The sequence below is a fragment of the Diceros bicornis genome, chromosome 2 (assembly GCF_020826845.1).
Source record: "Diceros bicornis minor isolate mBicDic1 chromosome 2, mDicBic1.mat.cur, whole genome shotgun sequence".
In the NCBI taxonomy this organism is placed as follows: domain Eukaryota; kingdom Metazoa; phylum Chordata; class Mammalia; order Perissodactyla; family Rhinocerotidae; genus Diceros; species Diceros bicornis.
This window is the reverse complement of record NC_080741.1, coordinates 93962395-93984390: the sequence shown is the minus strand read 5'-3', so window position 1 is coordinate 93984390 and position 21996 is coordinate 93962395. Positions and strand designations below refer to the sequence as shown.

Sequence of the window (21996 nt, the reverse complement as noted above, 5' to 3'; positions counted from 1 at the left end):
TATCTGGGAAAGTTACTATTTCTCCATCATATTTGAAGGATATTTTTGCTGGATAAGAGTATTCTTGACTGAAAGTATTTGTTTTTCAGTATTTTGAATATATCATTCCAGTCTCTCCTAGCCTGTGTAGTTTCTGTTGAGAAATCTGCTGAGAGCCTGATGGGAGTTCCTTTGTACGTTATCTTTTGTTTTTGTCTAGCTGCCCTTAATATTGTTTCTTTGTCATTGACTCTGGCTAGCCTTACCACTAGATGTCGTGGAGTGGGCCTTTGCCTGTTGACGTATTTAGGTAATCTGTTGGCTTCGCTTACTGGTATTTCGTGCTTCTTCCCCAGATTTGGGAAGTTCTCAGCTATTATTTCCTTGAATAGGCTCTCTTCCTCTTTCCCTCTCTTCTCCCTCAGGAATGCCTATAATTCTTATGTTACATTTCCTAATAGAGTCAGATATTCCTCAGAGACTTTCTTCATTTCTTTTTAGTCTTAGTTCTCTCTCCTTTTCCATCTGGAGCATATCTGTATTCCTATCCTCTATAATGCTAATTCTTTCCTCCATGTTGTCAGCTCTGTTCTTTAAAGATTCCAGGTTCTCCTTTATCTCCTCCATTGTGTTCTTCATCTCCATCAGCACTGATTGGTTTTTCTTTATTATTTCAATCTCTTTTGTGAAGAAACTCCTAATCTCATTGAATTGTTTGTGCTGTCTTGTATTTCATTGAGTTTTTTAATGATAGCTATTTTGAAATCTCTGTCGCTTAGGTTATGGATTTCTGTGTCTTCAGCGTTGGTTTCTGGGTGCTTGTCATTTTCCTTCTGGTCTGGTGATTTCATGTACCATTGCATTGTGGTTCCTGTATTGGCTTTGTTTTTCCTCATCCTGGAAATATCTGGTTGCAATTTCCACCCGCCGCCACTGTGTGAGGGTAAAGGGCTGTGTAATCTGTGCCCCCTGCACTCTGCCCTAGCTGTTTGCTGTGATCCGCAGGGTCCGGCTTGTGGGCGGGGGAGGTGCTCTCTCTTTTGCCCGCTGGGTCTGTGGCATGGGGGGCTTCTCCTTCGCCCCTCGGTATCCGCTCTCCTGGGGTGCTCAGATGTTGATGGTACCCCGTAGCAGTTCTGAGTGCTCTGTGTGGGAGTTTCCCATTGGCGGAGAGAGCCAGAAGGGCTATGGTTTCCTCGCAGAGGGCCGCCCCTACCCCCTCACTGGGAGCCATGTGGACTGGGATCGCTGATCTGATGGGGAGGGAGAGGAGTTCTCCTTACCTCTCCTCACTTCCTCCGGGGGCCTAGCACGTTCCTCTCTCAGATGTGCAGCAGTGTGGATCTTTCTGATCTTGCTTTTCATTGTCTAGGATTCTATTGTTGGTCTGTGACTGTTCCTTTTGTTGTATCTTATCGGGGGAAGAGTTTACGGGAAAGCTCACTCCTCCGTGACGCTGACGTCACTCCTCCCATTCATGTTTTAATGAACATCCTTGAACTGAAGTCATTTTGAATATTTTAATAATTTCTTTAAAATTTTAAATATCTGAGTAGAATACGTTCACTTTTGTAAAAATTAAAACTACAGAAATATATAAACTAAGAAGTGTAAAAACTCCTATTTCTCACCTATCTCCCAACTTTTGTCCTTGTCCATGGTAAAATTTGGTGTGTCATCTCCTAGACTGTTTCCTGTGCTTTACATACATATTTCTCCACCTGTACAAATAGGTTGGATATATTTTTGGTGTATTTATTGGCTATGTTTCTGATTTTCCCACTCTTTTACAGTTTAGTAGTTGTAAACATTGGTTTCTCGATATTCCTTACATACTGAGGGTACCATCTTTTGCCTGTTATACATCCATGGAAAACATTTCCCTACCACATTGTTTATTTACTTATTCATTTGTTTGTTTCTTTCTTTCTTTGTTTTTTTGCTAACATCTGTCAATCCTCCTCTTTTTGCTGAGGAAGACTGGCCCTGGGCAAACATCCATGCCCATCTTCCTCCACTTTATATGGGATGCCACCACAGCATGGCTTGATAAGCAGTGTGTCGGTGCGCGCCCGAGATCCGAACCCCAGGCCACCACAGCAGAGTGCGTGCACTTAACCCCTACGCCACTCGGCCGCTCAGCCACATTGTTCATTTAATCTGGATCAGTGCTTGTCTTTCCAGATGTCAGTAACACTTCAGGTGGAAAATGGCTCTATGTGACAGGTTGTTCAGGACCTCCTGGACCCCCGGGGCAACAACCATTAGGACAAGACAAAGCAAGAAACAAAACCCATCCCACGTGTTTCCAGATGCATCCTGGGGTAAGGACAGCTCCAGCTGAGGACCGCTGATGTCCTGGTCAGAGTTATCTGCTATGGTCTCCTATCACGTTAAAGCTGTTTCTGTAGTTTGTCGTACCTGATGGTACAGTTTGGTGCCTTTGTCTGTTCCTCTTGGTCAGACTGTGAAGTTTTCTCACTGTTACAGGTCTTTCCAGACAGCCAGCCCTTGACTCCATTGCTCAGGTCTACGTTGTTGTTCCTGCCTCGTGAATCCTTGCTTCGTTCTTCTGTCTTTGGTTTTATTGTGGTGTTGTTCTGGCTCCTGGAGGGAACTGCTGAGCTTCTTCGTGTACAGGTGATATTCCCTGATACCTGCAGTGGAGGCTGTGTCCCTTTGTCTGTCCCTTTGTCCCCACACCATGGATTTGCCTCATGCTGCTCTCCTTGCTGTTCATTTCTAAAGAGTTTGTCTGTCTGCGTGGATCCCCCTTTTAACCTGAGAGATTTAGAAGAGTGTGGACAGATTTTCAAGTGGATAGATTGGGGGAGGGGAGCCAATATTTTGTGATTATTTTTTACTTTTATTGCTTGAAGGTCCAGTAATATGGTCACTTATAGATTTCTGCTTTGTGGACAATTTAGAGATTTTATTGTGGCTTAGCACACAGTCCATTGTGGTGATTGTTTCATTGTGGTTTGAGGAGAATGCATCCTCTCCACTAGTTGCTTACGTTGTTGTCCCTCGGGCTGAGGCCAGATCTAGCTTTTTTGTGTTCGTCAGCAGATCTGTTTCCTAACTTACTGTATCACTTGACCTGTGGATTTCTTTTTTTTTTTAATTTTATTTATTTATTTTTCCCCCAAAGCCCCAGTAGATAGTTGTATGTCATAGCTGCACATTGTTCTAGTTGCTGCATGTGGGACACGGCCTCAGCATGGCCGGAGAAGCGGTGCGTCGGTGCGCGCCCGGGATCTGAACCTGGGCTGCCAGCAGCGGAGCGTGCGCACTTAACTGCTAAGCCATGGGGCCGCCCCATGACCTGTGGATTTCTAAGAGAGGTAAGGTAGATTTCCCTGTGATTCTGGAGGTGCCTGTGTCTTTTTGTTTGTCCAGTTTTGCTTTATGTTTCAAGACCATATTGTTAGGTGCATAAGTGTTCCTGACAGTTATCAACACAGAAAACCCCTTTTTGTTTGTTTAAAGTCTTATTTCTTTATCTCCTCATTTTCAACCATATTATATCCCTTTATTTTATGACTATATTTCAACTTGAGAGCCTTCGTCTTTTTATAGAGCAATTTCATCCATTCACAATTGTGATTATTGATAAATTGGAAGTTGAGTCTACCATTTAATTTAATTTTTAATTTGTTAGGCTTTCTCATGATTTTTCTATTCTTCTAGTGGGTGTCTTTCAGCTTTTAGGAACAACAGTTTCTGCCTTTCTTTCTGGAAATGCTTAGAGTTGATCAGTTCCTGTGTTCTACACTCAGCTCCTCACCTTCCACTCCCCAGCTTGAGACTGTCTGATCTCAGTTCTGTGTTCTTATTTTCCCCATCAAGCAACCATGATTGGATGTAAGTATATGTTTTATCGGTTACTTTGTTCACCACTATTTATTGTATGCAAATTTTTCCTCCGTTTTGGAAATATTTGATGCTATTTTGGAACTCATATGACAGTGAAATTTTGAGAGGAATCGAGTCTGAGATACTTCTTAGGTGCCGATGCTGGGGAGCTAGCACCTAAGCTCTTAAAGTTGCATCGGTGTGTCTTCAGAGTGAGGATAAGGTCAGAGATGTTTAAAAACGTGGAATTGAATGAGGTTTCCTGGAGACACTGCAGCTGTGGAAGGGCCCCGGGCCCAGCCTAGGAGCAGGCAGTGTTTGCAGAGGTGTAGCTGAAGAGGGTCCAGGAAAGGGGACTGAAATGGTGGAGCATGAGGTTGCAGAAGCCACGAGGGGAAAAGGGTATTGCAGAAAGGAGGGGTGCTCAGCTGGGTGGGATACAGCTCCGATCAGAATGGAGAGAAGATGGCTGGACTCGGCCACGTGGGATCACTGGTGACCTCAGTCTCCTTGAGAGGGTGGGAATGAAGCTGGGTCTGGAGTGGGGGAAGGGGAGCCATGGGAGGGCAGTAGGGATGAGGCACTTTACTTAAGAGGTTTCGCCATGAAGGGGAGTCGGGCAAGTGGACAGTAGCCAAAAGGGAGCATGGGTCCAAGGGAGAGTTTGTTTGTAAGGTGGAATGAGCTAGCAGGTGCTGCAGGGAGGACCGGATAGAGAGGAGGAGGCTGAGGGCCCAGGAGGAGCGTGCTGGGCCCTGAGGAGGTGCAGGGCTGGGCTCCGCCGCCTGGGGAGGCGCAGAGAGCAAGAGGACAGCTGTGCTGGTGGAAAGGGCGCCCTGCGCCTCTGCTCCTGTATTCCTGGAGCGTGAGGTGGGCAGTGGCTGAGAGTGGAGGGGCGATGCAGGAGGTGTTAGGTGAGCGGCAGGGGGAAGAGGGGGGGGAAGAGAGGGCACCCTGGCTGGGTCTCCATGGCCCACCCGGAGCCCCCCACTGGGGTCCCCGGTCACCAGCTGTTGTCTCTCTTTGATGTCTTCCTCAAAATGTCGGCTCTCTTGATGGTTCCCAGGGCTATTATGAATTTGTTCATCAATGAAGGAATGTTTGGGTCATTTTTTAGGGATTTTATATCAAAGGGGCTCTACATATGTTTATTCAGTCCATCATCTTTACCCAATCACTTTGTTTTTGGACAGAGTCCGTACAACAGAGCAGCTGGGCCAGTGGCCTGCGGGTTCCAGCGTTCGGGGGGTTTGCCCTCCAGAAAGCCGGTGCTGATTGGCATTCTCACAGGATGTGATGCTCTGTCCCTGAGCCCGCTCTAACTCTGGGTGTCTCGACGTTGTAAATCCTGGGGCAGTTCTGTCAGGGCCCATCGTTGGCATTTCTGTGACCAGTGAGGGCGAACATTTTCCGTGTTCATTATCAGTCACTTCCCTGACTGTGCTGTCGCCTGCCTTGCTCACTGAGCTCCAAACCTTCCTGGTGGAACCAGGACGTTCACTCTCTATCCAGTGTGATTGCACGTTCCCTCAGTGTGCCCCTTGAATACTTGCTTCAAAAATATCTGCTTTCTTCACATTCTTTGATTCCTTGTATATATAATCTAGATTTAATCTGGAGCTTTAAAAATGTTTTATTGTGGAAAACCTTGAACATTCACAAATTAAACAGAAAAGTGTGATAGCCCCCCATGTCCCTATTACCCAGCTTCAACATTTGTCAATATTCGGATATTCTTGTTTCATCCCTATTTCTACCCACTCCCTACTTTCCATTGATTAATTTTTAATTAATAGATTGTTTTTTAGGAAAGTTTTAGATGGACAGAGAAATTCAGCAGATAGTGCAGAGCATTTCTCCCTCCTCCCCCGCAGTTTCCCCTACTGTTAACATCTTGCATGACCACCTGTGTTAGTGCGGTTCCTTGCTCACAAGTGAGGAGCTGATGCTGCTACAGTGTTCATAACCAAGTCCGTAGTTTACGTTAAGGTTCGCTGTCTCGCTGTCATGTACTTGGATTTTGACAAATGCATAATCTCATGTGTCCACCACGACAGTATCCTACAGAAGTGTTGGATTGCCCTAAAAGTCCCTGTGCTCTACCTCTTCGTCCCTTGCCTCCCAACTCCTGGCAACACTGATCTTTATAGTGTTTCCATACTTTTGCCTTTTCTAGAATGTCGTGTAATTGGAATACATGAAAACTATGGAACAGAGTATATAGCCTTTTCAGGTTGGCTTCTTTCACTTATCAATATGTATTTAAGGGTCCACTATGTCTTTTTGTGGCTTAATAGCTCATTTCTTTTTTTTTTCCCCTTTTTGTATATTGAGTTAAAATATACATAACAAAAAAGTGTGCCATCTTAACCATTTTTAAGTGTACACTTCAGTGGCGTTAAATACATTTACGCTATTGTACAGTCATCACCACCATTCATCCCCATAACTCTTATAAATCTGAAACTCTATACCTATTAAACAATAACTCTCCCTTCTCCCCTCCCCCCAGCCCTTGGCAGCCACCATTCCACTTTGCATCTCTTATGATTTTGACTACTCTCAGTTCCTCGTGTAAGTGGAATCATACAGTATTTGTCTTTTTGTGACTGGCTTATTTCTGTTAGCATAATGTCCCCAAGGTTAATCCATGTGTGGGATATTGCAGAATTTGCTTCCTTTTTAAGGCTGAATAATATTCCATTGTGTGGATATACTACATTTTGTGTATCCATTCATGCGTCAGTGGACACTTGGGTTGCTTCCACGTTTTCTATTGTGAACAATACTGCTATGAACATGGATGTACAAATATCTCTTCAAGGCTGTGCTTTCAGATCTTTTGGATGTATCTCCAGAAGTGGAATTGCTGGATCACGTGATAATTCTATGTTCAATTTTTTGAGGAACATCCATATTGTTTTCCATAGCGGCTGCACCATTTTACGTTCCTGTCAACAGTGTACCAGGGTTCCAATTTTGCCGCACCCTGGCCAACACTTGTTGTTTTCTGTCTTTTCCATAGCACTCATCTTAGTGGGTGTGAGGTGGTGTCTCATTGTGGTTTTGATTTTCATTTCCCTAATAATTAGTGGTGTTGAGCATCTTTTCATGTGCTTATATGCCATTTGTAAGTCTTCTTTGGAGAAATGTCTCTTCAAGTCCTTTGCCCATATTTGAATTGGCTTGTTTTTCAGTTGTTTAGTTTTAGGACTTCTCTGTATATTCTGGATATCAGTCTCTTGTCAGAAACATGATTTGCAAATATTTTCTCCCTCTCTTGGGTTGCCTTTTTACTCTGTGGACAGTGCCTCTTGATGTACCAACTTATAAAATTTTCATGGAGTCCAATTTGTCCATTGTTTTTCTTTCGTTACCTGTGCCTTTGGTGTCATATGCAAGAAATCATTGCCAAGTCCGGTGTCGTGAAGATTTTGTCCTATGTCTTCTTCTAAGAGTTTTCGTGTTTGAGGTCTTACATTTATGTCCTTCATCCATTTTCAGTTAATTTTTGTATATGGTGTTGGATGGGGTCCAGCTTCAAGCTTTTGCATGCGGATATCCAGTTTTCCCAGCACCATTTGTTGAAAAGAAACCTTTCTCTGTTGCGTGGTCTTGACACCCTTGTGAAAAATCACTTGACCGTATATGTGAGGCTTTGTTTCTCGGCTCTCTATTCTATGCCATTGGTCTCTATGTCTGTCTTTATGCCAATACCATACTGTTGATTACTGTAGCTTTGTAGTAAGTTTTGAAATCAGGAAGTGTGAGTCCTCCAGTTTTGTTCTTTTTCAGGATTGTTTTGGCTATTATGAGTCCCTTGAGATTCCATGTGAATTTTAGGATGGGTTTTTCTATTTCTGCAAAAAACATCATTAGGATTTGGATAGGGATTACATTGAATCTGTAGATTGCTTTGGGTAATATTGACACTTTACCAATAGTAAGCCTTCCAATCCATGAACATGGGATATGTGTCCATTTATGTATGTCTTCTTTAATTTCTTTCTGAAATGTTTTGTAGTTTCTATGGTGCAAGCCTTTCACCTCCTTGGTTAAGTTAATTCCTAAGCATGTTATTCTTTCTGATACTATTATAAATGAATTGTTTTTGTAATTTCCTTTTCAGAGAGCTCATGGTTCGTGTATAGAAATGCAACGGATTTTTGTGTTGACTTTGTATCCTGCTACTTTCCTGAATTCATGTTAGGTCAAACGGCTTTTTTGTGGAGTCTTTCGTGTTTTCTACATATGAGATGATATCGTCTTCCAACAGAGACCATTTTACTTTTTTCTTTCCAATTTGGAAGCCTTTTATTTATTTATTTTTATTGCCTCATGGTTCTGGCTTGAACTTTCAGTACTGTGTTGAATAGAAATGGTGAAAGTGGGCATCCTTGCCTTGTTCCTGATCTTAGAGGAAAAGCTTTCAGCCTTCCGTCATTGAGTATTATGTTTGCTGTGTGTTTTTCATATATGGCTTTTATTATGGTGAGGCACTTTCCTCCTATTCTAGTTTGTTGAGTGTTTTATCATGAAAGGGTGTTGAATTATGTCAAATGGTTTTTCTGCATCCATTGAGATGGTCATGTTTTTTTCCCCTTCATTTTATTGATGTGGCATATTACACTGATCAATTTTTGTATGTTGAACTCCCGTTGTATACCAGGAATAAATTTCACTTGGTCGTAGTGTATAATTCTTTTAATACGCTGTTCCATTCAGTTTGCTAGTACTTTGTTGAGGATTTTTGCATCTATATTCATCGGGTGTAATGGTCTGTAATTTTATTTTCTTTTAGTGTCCTTGTCTAGTGTTGGTATCAGGGTAATGCTGGCATCGTAAAATGAGTTTGGAAGTGTTCCCTCTTTTTCAACATTTGACAGAGCGTAAGAAGGCTTGTTTTTAATACTTCTTTATATGTTTGGTAGAATTCACCAGTGCAGTCATCTGGTCCTGGGTTGTACTTTGTTGAGAGATTTTTTTTTAGATTTCTTGAAATATTAGTGACATATAACATATGTAAGTTTTTTCATGTTCAAGATGATGATTTGTGAAAGGATTACCACAGTATGGTGAGTTAGCACCTCCATTCCCTCCCATAATTAACTTCTTTCTTCTAGTCATCACTTTTTTTTTTTTTTTGGTTTTTTTTTTCCCCTTTTCTCCCCAAAGCCCCAGTAGATAGTTGTACATCATAGTTGCACATCCCTCTAGTTGCTGTATGTGGGACGCCGCCTCAGCATGGCCAGACTAGTGGTGCGTCGGTGCGCGCCTGGGATCAGAACCCGGGTTGCCAGTAGCGGAGCACACGCACTTACCCGCCAGGCGACGGGGCTGGCCCCCGTCTAGTCATTACTTTTAAGATCTACTCTCTTAAGAACTCTTGAGTATATAATATAGTCTTGTTAATTATGGTCATCATGCTATACATTAGATCCCCAGAACTTATTCATTTCACAGTTAGAAATTTGCGCACTTTGACTCACATCTCCCCATTTTCCCCACCCGCGAGGCCCTGGCAAACACCATTCTAGTCTCTATTCCTTTTTTTTGTTTTTTTTTTGTGAGGAGGACTAGCCCTGAGCTAACATCCGATGCCAATCCTCCCCTTTTTTCTTGAGGAAGACTGGCCCTGGGCTAACATCCGTGCCCATCTTCCTCTACTTTATATGGGACGCCGCCACAGCATGCCTTAACAAGCGGTGCGTCGGTGCATGCCCGGGATCCGAACCTGCAAACCCCAGGCTGCCGCAGCAGAGCGCGTGCAGTTAACCGCTGCGCCACTGGGCGGCCCCGAGTCTCTATTCCTTTGAGTTGGGCTTTTTTAGATTTCACATATGTGTGAGAACATATAGTATTTATCTCTCTCTGTCTGACTTATATTGCTTAGCATAATGCCTCAAGGTCCATCTATGTTGTCGCAAAATGCAGGATTTCATTCTCTCGCATGGCTAAATAATGTTCCATTATATATTTCATGTATATATAGATATATCTCACATTTTCTTTATCTGTTTATCCATTGATGGACACATGGATTGTTTCTATGTCCTCAGTTTGTGAATAATGCTGAAATGAACATGGGGGTGCAGATATCTCTTCAGAATAGTGATTTCAGTTCCTTTGGATATACTACCAGAAGTGGAATTGCTCATTTATGTAGTATTTCTGTTTTTATTTTTTTGAGAAAATTCCATATTTTTTCCATAGTGACTGTAGCAATTTACATTCATACCAAAAGTGCACAGGGTTCTCTTTTCTACACAGCCTCGCCAACACTTGTTTTGTGTTGTCTCTTTGAGAATAACTATTCTAGCAGGTGTGAGGTGATATCTCATTGTAGTTTTGATTTCATTTCCCTGATGATGAGTGATTACGAGCATCTTCTCATGTACCTGTTGACCAGTTTTATGTCTTCTTTGGAAAGTATCTATTCAGGTCTTTGACCATTTTCACATTGTTTCGTTGGTCTCTTTGCTTATGAGTTGTAAGAGTTTCTTATATATTGTGGATATTAACCCCTTTAGTTTGCCGATTGTTTCTTTTGCTGTGCAGAAGCTTTTTAGATTGATGTCATCCCACTTGTTAAGTTTTGCATTTGTTGCTTGCACTTTTGATGTTACATCCAAAAAAATCATTGTCAAGACCGGTTTCATGGGGTTTTTTCTCTATATTTTCTTCTAGTTGTTTCATATTTGCTGTCTTACATTTAAGTCTTTTATTCAATTTGGTATCATTTTTAGAGTGGTGTAAAATAGGGATCCAATTTCATTTGTCTGCATGTGGTTATCCAGTTTTCCCAACACCATTTATTGTAGAAACTATCCATTCCCCATGAAGTCTTCTTAGCTGACTCGTCAATTGTTAGCAAACTGTATGTGTGTGGTTTTATTTCTGGGCCCTTGATTCTGTTCTATTGGTCTATGTGTCTGTTTTTATACCTGTATCATACCGTTTTTATTACTATAGATTTGTAATAAAGTTTGAAATGGAATTGTGATGCCTTCAGCTTTTTCTTTCTCAGCGTTGCATTGGTTATTTGAGGTCTTTTGTGGATCCTATGAATGTTAGCATTGTTTGTCCTATTTCTGTGAAAAATGCCATGGGAATTTTAATAGGAATTGAATTGAATCTTGAGATGGCATTGGGTAGCATGGACATTTTAACAGTATTAATTCTTCTGATCCACGAACATAAGATATCTTTTCATTTCTTTGTGTCTTTGGTTTCTTTCATCAATATCTTATAGTTATCAGTGTGTAGACCTTTCACCTTCTTGGTTAAATTTATTTATGAGTATTTTACTGTTTTTGATGCTATTGTAAATAGGATTTTTTTCTTTATATCTTTTTTAAATAGTTCATTGTTAGTGTACAGAAAGGCAACAGATTTCTATATGTTGATTTTGTCTCCTGCAGCTTGAGTGAATTTGTTTATTAGTCCTAACAGTTTGGGGGAGAGTCCTTAGGTATTTCTCTATATAAAATCATATCATCTGCAAACAGAGACCACTTTGTTTCTCCCTTTCCAATTTGGATGCATTATATTTCTTTCTCTGGCCAAATGTCTCTGGTTAAGACTTGTAGGAGTATGTTGAAGAGTGGTATTGAGACTGGGCACCCTTGTCTTGTTCTTTGTCTTAGCAAGAAAGCTTTCAAGCTTTCACTGTTCAATATGATGTTAGCTGTGGGTTTGTCATGTAAACCTTTTATTATGTTCCTTCTGTAACCCTTGATTGAGAGTTTTTATCATGAAGGGGTGTTGAATTTTGTCAAACTGCTTTTTCTGCATCGACTGAGATTATTTTATGATTTTTATCTTTCATTCTATTAATGCGGTGTGTCACATTCATTGATTTGCATCATGTTGAACTTGATCATGTTGTTTGACCCTTTTTTTGAGTTTAGATAGTTTTGTTATAATGTGTCTTGGAGAAGAAAGTTTTAGTTTGAAATTTTAGGGTGACAGATCGACTTCAGGACCTTGGATGTCTAAATCTCTCCCCAGATTTGGGAAGATGTCAGCTGCTATTTTTTTTTTTTTTTAGATCTTTTTTTTTTTTTTTTTTGTGAGGAAGATCAGCCCTGAGCTAACATCCGGGCTAATCCTACTCTTTTTTTGCTGAGGAAGACTGGCTCTGAGCTAACATCTATTGCCAATCCTCCTCCTTTTTTTCCCCAATGCCCCAGTAGATAGTTGCATGTCATAGTTGCACATCCTTCTAGTTGCTGTATATGGGACGCGGCCTCAGCATGACTGGACAAACGGTGTGTCGATGCGCACCCGGGATCCGAACCTGGGCCGCCGGTAGCAGAGCACACGCATTTAACAGCTAAGCCCTGGGGCCGGCCCAGCTGCTATTTTTTTAAGTAAACTTTCTTTTCCTTTCTCCCTGTCTTCTCCTCTGGTACTTTAATAATGTTTATCTGTTTCTTTTCACGGTATCCCGTAATTCACACTGCCTTTCCCCGTTCCCATCAATTCCTTTTTTACTTTTTGCTTCTTTGACTGGATGATTTCAAATGACACATCTTCTAGTTCACTAATTATTTCTTGTACATGGTTGAATCTGATTTCGAAGCTTGCTATTGAATTTTTCAGTTCAGTCATTGTGTTCTTCAACTCTAGAATTTCTGTTTGTTTTTCCTTAAAGATTTCTGTTTCTATGTTGAACTTCTCACTTGCTCATGCACTGTTTCCTTATTTCATTTAGTAGTCTATCTGTGTTTCCTTATAGTTTTATGAATTTCTCAAAGAGGGTTGTTCTGAAGTCTTTGTCACATAGTTCCTATATCTCCATTTCTTGGTCAGTCATTGGAGTTTTATTCTTTTTCTTTGGTGGTGTCATGGGTCTTTGAGTATTCATGATCCTTGTGGCCTCCATTGGTGTCTGCAAATTTGAAGAAGTAGGCACCTCTTCCACTCTTTACAGACTGGCTTTAGCAAACCAAAGCCTTCACAGTCAGCCCATCTAGGGGTCCTGGGTAGGCCATCTGGTGGTGTCCCAGGGCAGGCTTGCTGCTGGAGTCCTTGGGCAGCCTGGTACTGGGGTGAGTGGAGAGCTTGGGTCCACGGTATTGTGTCTGGCCCTGGGCACAGCTGGGACCCTGAGTTCATGAGTAGCTCCACTGGCGCCTGGTTTGGCAGGTCCTGATTGAGAGCCTGCAGCCACAGGAGTCATCCAGGGCCATGAGAGTTCGCCAGTGCTGGGATGAGCTAAGAGCCTTGGTTCACGGGAGCCTGCCAGGAGCCTGGCGCCATGAGAGACAGCTTGTGCTGGGGTAGGCCAGAAGTCTGGATTCCTGGGAGCCTGCTGGGGGCCTGGGGCCACAGGAGCTGCCTGAGGCTGCAGGAGCCAGCAGGTGCTGGGTCAAGATGGAAGCCTGGGTTCATGGGAGCCTGCTGGTGCCTGGTGCCATGGGAGCTGCCTAGGGCTGCCTGAGTCAGCAAGCACCTGGGTGAGCGGGGGGGCCTGGTTTTGTGGGAGCCTGCCAGGAGCCTGGTTCCATGAGAGCTGTCTACAGCTGCTGGAACTGGCAGGTGGTGTGGTGAGCCATGGGCCTGAGTTCCCAGCAGCCCCGAGGGAGCCTGATGCCATGGAATCTACCTGGGGTTGCTGGAGCCAGTAAGTGCTGCAGTGACCTGGGGTCCTGGGTTTGTGGGAGCCCACTGCGTGTCCTGTTGCAGAAGCTGCCTCTGGCTGTGGGTGCTGCCTGTGCCTGCCTGTAGTGGCAGGAACTTGGGTGAGCCAGGGTCTGGATTCACCAGAGCCCACCAGGAGCCTGGTGCCAAGGACACCACTTGAGGTCACAGGAACCACCTTGGGCTGCTGAAGATGGCAGCCCCTAGGCTGAGATGGGGGCCTGGGTTCCCAGGAGCCTGGTGGGAGCCTGGTGTCAGGGATGCTGCTTGGGGCCACCAGAGCTGGCATGCTCCAGGGTGAGCCAGGGGCCTGGATTTGCAGAAGCCTGCAGGGAGCCAGCTAGGTCCACAGGAGTCAGCCTGGGGCTGGGGCAGGCTGGCTCAGGGGTCTGTGGTGAAGTCAGGCATTCACTTTACACTCCTCTCGTTGGGAGCTGTTTGATTACTGATTCAGTCTGCTTGTTTGTTACTGGTCTGTTCAAGATTTCTGTTTCTCCATGATTTAGCCTTCATAGGTTGTTTCTAGGATTTTATCTATTTTGTCTAGGTTACCCAATTTGTGAGTGTACAGTAGTTCAGAATAGTCTCTTCTGATCTTTTTCTTTCTGAAGCATCAGTTGTAATGCCTCCTCTTTCATTTCTGATTTACTTTATTTGAGTCATCTCTCTTCTTTTTCCTCGATATTCTATCTAAGGGTTTGTCAATTTTATTTTTTTTCAAAAAATCAACTCTTACTTTTATTGATCTTTCATACTCTCTTTCATTTTTTCCCTCTCTTCTTGGTGACTTCCATCCTTCTGCTAACTTTGGGTTTCATTTTTTCTTTGTCTAATGCTGTGCGTTGTAAGCCAGGTTGTTTCTTTGACATCTTTCTTCTCTTATAATGTACAAGATTATCACTACAAACTTGGCTCTTAGTACTACTTTTGCTGCATCCTGTAAGTTTTGGTGTTTTTATTTTTTCTTTTTGTATGTCTGGAGCTATTTTCTAATGTCCCTTTTGATTTCTTCTTTGATCTAGTGGCTGTTTAAGAGTTTGTTGTTGAATTTCCATGTATTATGAATATTCCAGTTTTCCTTCTGTTATTGACTTCTAGTTTCATGCCATTGTATTTGGAAAAGTTACTCGGTATGGTTTCAGTCTTCTTAATTTTGTTAAGACTTGTTTTGTGACCTAACACTTGATCTGTTCTGGAAAATAGTCCGTGTGCCCTTGAGAAGAGAGTGCATTTTGTTGCTGTTCAGTAAAATGTTCTGTGTATGTCTGATAGGTCCATTAATGTTTTCATGTCTGCTGTTTCCTGATTTTCTGTCTGGATATTCTACCCATTGTTAAAAGTGGGGTACTGATGTGTCCTCTATTTGCAAGTTATGTAACTGAGAAGGCTCTAATATTGAGATTATATAAAGATCTCTTAGAACTCAATTATAAGAAACAAAGAAGCCAATGAAAATGGGTAACCAACTGGAATAGACATGTCTCCAGGAGATACACAGATGGCCAATAAGCACTAGGTAGATGCTCAGTATCATAAATTATTAGGAAAATGCAAATTCAAAGCATAGTGTGATACTATTTCACACTCAAAATGAAGGCTATACTCAACATAGTGGAAAATAACAAGTGTTGATAAAGATGTGGAGAAAGGGAAACCCACATAACATTACTGGTGGGAAAGTAAAATGATGCAGCCACTGCAGAAAACAGCTTGGCATTTTTTAAAATCTTAAACCTAGAATTACCATTAACCTGGAGAGTCACATGGTAGGTATGTCCAAAAGAGCATTGGAAACATATGTTCAAAGAAAAACTTGTCCATGGACATTCAAAGCAACATTATTCACAATGGTCCAAAGGTGAAACAAACCCAAATTTCTATCCAGTTATCACTGCATAAACCAAATGTGGCCTATTCATAATATAGGATATTATAGAGCCATAGAAAGGAATAAGGTACTGCTACATGCTCAGCCATGGATGAACCTTGAAACGTGTGCTCACTGAAGCCATCCACAAAGGCCACAGATAGCATGATGCCATTTGAATGCACTGTCCAGAATAGGCAAATCCATAGGGGGAGAAAACAGATGAGTTGTTTCCATGGGCTTGTGTTAGGAGAAAATAGTGCGAATGAGTATGGGTTTGTTTGGGGGTGTTGAAAATGTTCTGGATTTAGATAGTGGGGATAGCCACATGACATAATCATTGTACTAAAAGCCACTGAACTGTATACTTTAAAATGCTCTCAACGGTGTATTCTGTGTTAAGCAGATTTTCCTCGATAAAAATTTTAAAGTTATTAAATTAATCAGGGTATTGATTAATTTTAATTTAGTTAATTTTAAGTTGGTTGGGATATTTAATAAGGGTAATTAATGGAGTTATTAGGGGTAGGGCATCTTGTAGCCAAGAGAGTAAACATCCCATGAGGGCTATAGAAACAAGTCCTATGATTGTACAAGCAACAGTCTAAAATCCAGTCCGTTTCCATTGTCCCCAACTTGGAGAGACCAGCCATGAAAGTAGGTCAGTGATCTCAGGGGCCTTGGGTATCTGTTCAAGATTTGGGTAATATTATGCAATATTTTAACCTCTTGGGCCATCTGGTGGTGGTAGGTTTGGACTTGTGTGTTGATGTACATTCAGCAAGTGGTTCCAGGAAAGGCATAAACCCCTCCTTCCTTAGCTGGTATAGACACTCTAGGGCCAGGCCGTTTTCTAAAACCATTTAGGCAAGAGACTCATGAGACTGTTGTACAAGGGCTAGGATAAGGTCTTACGGAGTTGTTGTCCATGTTGGGTTAAGGTTGTCGATACTTCTTGGTTGCCTCAGTTTCCTGATTTTGTGTGGGTAGGGCCACCGCACCTGTGCCCAGTCCAGTCAGTCAGTCCTAGTAGAACTGAACACCCAGTGCTATAGCACTGACAGTGTCTATATGGGTTGGTGGTAGCCAGTCAGGGCAGGAAACTCAAGGGAACTTTCCTGCGACCTGAGGGAAGCAGGCTGAGGCAGACAGTGATGCATTGCAGAATACAGCCTGGAGAAAGCCTCTTAGAGGGCTGGGGAAGAGAGAAGCTCACTGGGTGAGAGCCTTGTCGTATCAGCCCACAGTGAAACCCAAAAGTGGATGCTCCTGGTGTAAAATATTCATTAGCGGTCTTGGAGGTAAAACCAGTAATTTGCATCCATTGACTGGTTACCTGTGCTATATGATTTCAGGGGTTATAGTTAAAGTGTTTGTGGGCCGAGGGATGTTTGTGCCTGGGCACAAAATCACCAAGGTGGCCTCAAAGGCTACCCCAAAATGACCCCTCAAGGAGCAGTTGGGGCAGAAAGTGGGTGGAGCATTTTGAAGAAAGCCTGGGGCAAAGATGATGTTGTTCGATGGAGTTGGCTACAACTGAGTCTCTCCGCAGGGTAAGCACTTCAGCTGGGGTACAATAGGTGATTGGAGGCCAAGTGACAGACCTTGCGACTCCTGATTCCCAGTGCACGGGCAGCCCACTCAGCCCATTGGACATAAATGGTGGTGGTGTTTGTGAAGCATCTGGCTGGCAGTGTGGAAGGTATAGGGGACGTGTGGTGGCAGACGTCATGATACTGTCGGGAGGAGCTGTGTGTAAGATTACGGTGTTGAAGGGGAAGGACTGGAGGCAGGTGCAGTGGGTGTGTGACCAACAATGGTCAGTGAGGGGACAGCCGGGGGGTAACTGGGGAAAGCAGGGACCAGCAGAAGTCATGTGTTTAAAACAAGACACCAGGCCCAAATGGAGCCGCTTAGGCTAAGCCCCATGTCAACAAGCTGAGACTTAATTAGACTTTTGGCCCTCCCAGGAATGGAATCTTAAACCAGTCAGTGGGGAATCGCCTGATGAGCAGCAGGTAGGTCATCTTCCTGATGGAGCCCTGCCATCCCCTAAAGGAAGGTAACCTTGCAGTAACCAACCCGCTGTTGTGTCTAGTGTAACTTCCTTGTTCCTGCTCCCTTCTGCCTATAAAAGTCTTTCATGTTGTCCACCTCCTTGGCGCTCCTTTCTCTCTGCTAGACTGGATGCTGCCTGATTCATGAATTGTTGAATAAAGCCAATAAGATGTTTAAAATTTACTCAGTTAAATTTTGTTTTGTAACAGTTTGGTGGCAGCAGTGGGATTCAAAGGACTCATCTGATGGCTTCGGAGATGAGAAACACAGGCATTGGTACCCGCAAAACCTTTGAGTTCTCCATCTTTTTCGCTGTTTCCGAGGGCCGTGGGTAAGTTCTTCTCGGATCTGAGATCCACTGTCTTTGTGTTGAGCTCCCGATCTAACTGGCTTTCCAGTCCAGGGTCAATGGGTCAGTCTAGACTGACAAGATGCTCTAAGAGAGCATCAGTCTTAGCCCTTGGTTAGTCCACAGTCCCCATTTGTTGGGGTCTGCTGGTTGAGTCTGCTGGCCCCTTGTGTTAGGGTCTGCTAGTTCAGTCCGTGGTTCTTGCTAATGGAGAGGAGTGGAAGAAATGTGTGCTCCATGCACACCCAGTCCTTGAAAACTTCCCACGTGCATTTTACATGCATTTTGCCTTCTGTTGACTGTCGATGGGTTCTAAGGAAATGGTGAAGGCACAGTGAGGAGGAATTGTGGGTTTCTGCATGACTACCTCGAGCACTCGTCAACCTGAACAACCGCCCGGCGCTACCAGAACTGAAAGACATCCCATCACCATGGATTGGAAGACTCCTTATTGTGATGGTGTCAACCTTATCCAGAGAGATCAACAAGTGCAGTGCAGTCCTTATCAAAATCTCAAGGACATTTTGTGCTGAAATAGAAAAAAACCCATCCAAAAATTCTTATGGAATCTCAAGTAAGTCCAGATACCCAAAACAATCTTGAAAGGAGGTACTAAGTTGGAGGACTCATTCTTTCCTGATTGAAAACTTACTACAAATCTACAATATCGAAACAACATTGTCATGGCATAAAGACAGACATGTTGACCAATGGAAACAGAATTGAGAGCCCAGAAATCAACCCTCACCCATATGACTAAATGATGTTTGACAAGGGTGCGAAGATTATTCAATGGGGAAAAGACAGTCTTTTCAACAACTTGTGCTGGAAAAAGTGGATATCTACATGCAAAAGAATCAACTTGGACCCTTATCTAACACCATATACAAAGCTTAATTCCCAGTGGATCAAAGACCTAAATGTAAGACTATAATAGCCTTAGAAGAAAACATAAGACAAAACTTGACAAAATAGGATTTGGCAATGATTTCATGGATATGACACCCAAGGAGCAGGCAATAAAATAAGAAGATACACATGCTGGACTTCATGAATATTAAAATGTTTTGTGCCTCAAAAGACATTATCAACAGAGTAAAAGCACAAGCCACAGGGTGGGAGACCATATTTGCAAACCATGTATCTGACAAGGGCTTACCATCCAGAATAAATAGGGAACTCCTAAACTCAACAATAAAAAACAAACAACCCAAATCAGAAATGAACAAAGTACTTGAATAGACATTTCCTCAAAGAAGATCTGCAAGTGACCGATAAGCATATGAAAAGATGCCCAACATCAGTAATCATTAGGGAAATGCAAAGCAGAAACACAGTGAGAGACCACCTCACATTCATTAGGATGACATCTATCAAAAAAAGAAGAAAAAGAGTAGAACCAGTGTTGGCCAAGATGTGGAGAAGTTGGAACCCTTGTGCACTGTGGTAGGAATATAAAATATATAGTTGCTGTAAAAATCAGTACAACAATTCCTAAAAGAAATTAAAAATATAATTATATAGGATCCAGCAATTCCACTTGTGGGCATATACCCCCGCCCAAAACAGTTGAAAGCATGTTCTCAAAGACATATTTCAGCACCCATGTTCATAGCATCATTATTCACAACAGCTAAAACATGGAAGCCACCCAAGTATTGTAACCAAGGAAGGGCTTGCTGCCCAATGCACCCCTTAAGCCAAACATGGGATACCCACTCTTGTAGAAGGGAAAAAGCTTTTTTACGTGGTTGGCCAGCAAGGAGACAGGAGACAAAGGTTAAATCTTTCTCCCCGATGGGCTGTTGAAAAGGGCTTTTAAGGGCAAAGCAGCAGGTGCAGGAAGGTTGGGGGCAGTCCTAGGCATTTTCTGCAAGCGCAGAAGATTTTCATGTTCTGTCACACATCCCCCGTTCAAAAGGCGGTGTCCTTAACATCATCAACAGGGGAGTTCTTGGTCCCCCAGGTCATTCTCCAGTCACTTGTGCACTCGTGGTTTGAGTCTTGCCAGCCATCTTGTGGTCTCATTGGCTCAAACCAGTTGAAACTTGCTCAAGGAGCAAAAACGGAGTTTCTGAAAAACAACTCACGGCCCAAGATTAGATCCTTAGTAAACATCATATGAGACGTGGCTTAAGAAAGGAGTCTCCAGGGGACAGTTGATAAAAATCGGGCTGGGGCCCCATTTTATTTTGGGCTTGCTTTTGGGACCAGTTATGGTTTCTGTCCAGGGTTGTATGGATAAGCAAAATGTGGAATATACATACAATGGCATATTATTCATACTTAAAAAAGGAAGGAAATTCTAAGATACAGCACACAGTGGATGAACCTTCATGATATTACTCTAAATGAAATAAGCCATTCACAAAAATACAACCTTGTGTGATTTCCCTTCTATGAGGTTCCTGAAATCGCTAGATTCAGAGAGACAGAAAGTAGAATGGTGTTTGCCAGGGGCTGGGAGGGGGAGGAATGGGGGGTTATTCATGAATGGGTATAGAGTTTCAGTTTTGCAAGATGAGAAGAGTTCTGAAGATGGATCGTGGTGATGATTGCACAGCAATATTAATGTCTTCAATACACTTAAAGCGTACTTAATGTATCTATGGGGCCTGATGACTTGTCCTGGCCGAGCACATGCTTGTGCTGTTGCACATCTTACCCCTCACTGTACAGTTGGGAAACTGGCCCAGGAAGAGGCAGGTACTGGCCCAGACCACAGGAGGTGGTCAGGGTCCCGAAGACTATAGAGAGCTCCAGCTTCCTTGGCCAAGGCTCCATCCCTTCCCTCAGGTTTCCTTTGGCAATGAGAGGCATTAAGATCCTAGGGGATTGCTGCCCACCCCTCTCCATATGGGGTCATTTTCCCCTCATCATCGCATGTGCGCCGGCACACCCACTCTCACTGACTTCTCATGTGGGGACCACGGAGGTGCAGTCAAGAAAGAGCCGACACTGGGGAAGTGACAAGAGGCAGGAGGGAGAGAGGTTGCAGGCAGCTCTCCCACGGGGCAGTAACATCCGTTCTCCTAGATACGTGTCCAGGGGCGCAGAGATGGGCAGAGGAATGTGTAAGGTTCCTAGGTTTCTAGCTGTTCCAGACCCATCCCTGGCCCAGCCTGGGGAGCACAGGACTGGGGTCCTGCAGTCCACCTCTGTGGGCACCGAGAACTGTGATGAGCCCATCCTCCCCTAGTGTAGGCATTGGGAACAGGAGAGAAGACCTCAGTGAGGGTCCTTCTATATAAAGTGGAGTGCATCCCGCAGGTGACTCCAAGCGTTCCATGTGCTTGCAACATGTCTGTTGGACTGGGTTCTCCGTCGATGACCTACTGTCATCAATGCTGAGAAAATGCTTTCCACCCCCTGGAGATCCTTTAGAACTGAGGAGGCTTGGGGGCTTGGGTGGATGAGAACTGGGGATAAGGAAGAAGATGCTAGAGCACTGGACACCAAGTCCAGAGCCCAGGGAGAAGACCAGTTCTTGTTGGACCATCGGGGCCCTCATCTGGAGGGAGGGGAGATTCATTGTCCTGGTTGAGGTTGGATGCCTCAGGAGTGAAGAGGACACCTGGTGCAGGACAGCAAGATGGGGGGAAAGGTAGGCTCCCGAGATTGCTCCCACTCCCTCGAAGCCGACAGGTCCTGCTCCTTTACCCCTGGGACCCTGGAGAGCCTCTGCCTTGAGGACACCTGAAGAAAAGTTCCTTTCTGTTGGGTGGAGTTTTGGCAAGGGCTGCAGCGCTAGTGCTGGCCACCAGGGGGCGGGCAGCCTCTTGTGTCAGTGGTTGCCAGTGAGTTTTTGTTTTTATGTTTTTTCAGGTCTACTGAGACATACTTGATATACAGCACTGTACAAGTTAACACTGCTGTGTGGTATATTTGAAAGTTGCCAAGAGAGTAGATCCTAAAACTTCTCATCACCAGGATAAAAGCTTTTATTTCTGTTTCGTGATGGATGTTAACTAACCTTATTTTGGTAACCATTACATAATATATATATCAAGTCATTCTGCTGTAAACCTGGAATTTACACAGTGTCCACTGAACTTTTCTTGAGCACCTGGAGCAGCGAAGAGTCAAGCAGAGGTCTTTCTGGCTGTCCCCCTGCCTCAGAAACAACTTGTACCTCCTCTTACTAGTGTTCATCTCCACAATCAAAGTTGGTCATAAGCAGAGGGAGGGGTGCAAGAGCTTCCCATGTACTCATTCAACAGCTTTGCACTGAGCACTCATCCTG

General features: G+C 43.5%; 1 protein-coding gene across 16 annotated transcripts in view; it reads left to right on the top strand.

The window, feature by feature from the left end:
• LOC131420889 (ral guanine nucleotide dissociation stimulator-like) overlaps positions 1-21996 on the top strand; it is a 70084-nt gene that overhangs the window by 8506 nt on the left and 39582 nt on the right. For 15 of the 16 annotated variants that reach the window (XR_009223715.1, XR_009223708.1, XR_009223707.1 and 12 more), the window contains one exon: positions 17614-17735. The gene's annotated coding sequence lies outside the window, so the exon portion shown is untranslated. Of the gene's footprint in view, positions 1-17613; positions 17736-21578; positions 21767-21996 lie in introns of those variants that run through there. The other variant, XR_009223716.1, reaches the window with a different exon arrangement.